General features: G+C 33.4%; 1 pseudogene; it reads right to left on the bottom strand.

Moving 5' to 3' along the window:
* Nucleotides 1–252: 252 nt before the first annotated feature.
* LOC119057644 (uncharacterized) lies at nucleotides 253–400 on the bottom strand (annotated as a pseudogene).
* Between the last annotated feature and the right edge of the window lie 1536 nt (nucleotides 401–1936).

Here is a 1936-nt window from a genome sequence, read left to right as displayed (position 1 = left end):
TCTGTCTTCAAGCTCATTAATTCTTTTTTCCTGTCATTTTAAATTTTCTGTTGACCCGCTCTAATAAGTCATTTTCATTTCTGTTATTGTACTTTTCAACTCTAGAATGTTTATTTAGTTTTTTTAATAATTTTTTATCTATTGATATTGTTTTTCTGGTGAGACATTGTTATATTTTCTTTTAGTTTTTTTATGAGTGCTATTTTTCAGTTCTTTAAAAACATAGCTGCCTCCCATCCACCATCCCACTTCAGGAGGGCAGTGCAAACACAACTGCCCACTACCACAAACTGTGCCATCCAGTTTCCCATATTTGGGGATGGGTAAGAGAACAACGGATAAACGTCACCCTGGGAAAACCACCTTCATGATCATGGTATCTCCCCTGCCAGTGAAGTATTATAAAAGCTGCTTTGAAGGCATTTTCTGCTTAGTTCAAAATGTGATTCTTCTCAGAAGGTGTTTCTGTTGCCTGATCTTTTTCCCCTGTATTATGGGTCATGTATTCCTGATTTTCCTTTCCATGACTCCAAATTGTTTTTGAAAACTAGCCTTTTCTTTTGCTCCTTCTATATTTACATAATCCACCCCTTCCTAAGGCTTTTTGTTGTCATTGTCTATTTGTTTATTTATGTAGTGACTCTATTGACTAGTTCAAGGAAGTCTATTTCTCTCACATTGTACATTTAAAGGTCACATGTATCTTTTACTCATTTTCATCCAAAAGTAACATCTTGAAAAACTACATTATAATAGTACAAGAATATTGTCATTGATAATACATTCAAGATACAGAACATTCTTCTTGTTATTCATTTCTTTTTCATCTTCCACTGCCTCCTTAGTGTTTCACACTTACTAATCTGTTCACTAGCTCTAAAACTGCATCACTTCAAAATGTTACAAAACTGAAATCATATGTATAAACTTTTGAGTCTAGGTCTTTTTTTAATTCCCTGGAGAATCATTCAGATTTTTGTATACATTAGTAAATTGTTCCTTGTTATAGCTGAGTAGTATTCCATAGTAATTCATCACTTGTTGAAGAATATGTTAGCTTTTTCTGGTTTTTGGTTCTTACAAGTAAAGCTGCTGTAACCCTTACCAATTTTGTAGAACTTAAGTTTGCATTATTCTGGGATAGATTCCCAAGAGTATAATTGCCAGTTCATGCAGCAGTTGCAAGCACTCCATGATAAATGGCCTGACTGTATTTCAGAGTAGATATGCTACTCTACATTCCTACCAGCGATGCATGAATGATACATTTTCTCCACATATTTGACAGCATCTGGTAGTGTCACTATTTTTTACTTTATCCATTCTGATAGTAAGTAGTAGTGTTTTATTACCAAACTTAATCTTCATTTCCCTTATAGCTAATGATGTAGGACATGTTAGTGTGTGCTTATTTGCCATCCATATGTTTCCATCAGTGAAATGTCTCTTCTTGCCTTTGGGCTATGTTCCAATTGGATTATTAGTTTTATTCCTGTTGAGTTATTATAGTTTCTAATATATTCTAGATATGTAGTTTGCAAATATTTTCTTCCAGTTTATAGCTGATCTTATTTTGTTCTTCACATAGTTTCAGAAAGCTAAAAGTTTTCATTTTGATGCAGTTCAAGCCACTCATTTTACTTTTGTGCATTGAAGTTATAGTGTCAGGTGTAAGAATTCTTTACCTAGATTATACCTGAAAATATTCTCCCATGTCATGTTTTCTAAAAGCTTTATAGCTTTACATTTAAGTCTACATTTAATTTTGAGTTAATATTGGTGTAAGGTGTTAGGTTTGGTTGAGGTTATTTGCATTTTATTTTATTTTTTGGGAGAGGGGAGAGGTGATTCATATCCAATGTTCCAGCATCATTTGCTGGAAAGTCTATCCTTGCTTCACTGAATTGCTTTTCTTACCTGTGTCAAATATCAGCTG

This window comes from Artibeus jamaicensis, unplaced genomic scaffold (assembly GCF_021234435.1).
Source record: "Artibeus jamaicensis isolate MK-2021 breed Jamaican fruit bat unplaced genomic scaffold, CSHL_Jam_final contig_548, whole genome shotgun sequence".
In the NCBI taxonomy this organism is placed as follows: domain Eukaryota; kingdom Metazoa; phylum Chordata; class Mammalia; order Chiroptera; family Phyllostomidae; genus Artibeus; species Artibeus jamaicensis.
Note: the sequence above shows the minus strand (reverse complement) of the source record. Positions and strands in the feature narration are given on the sequence as shown.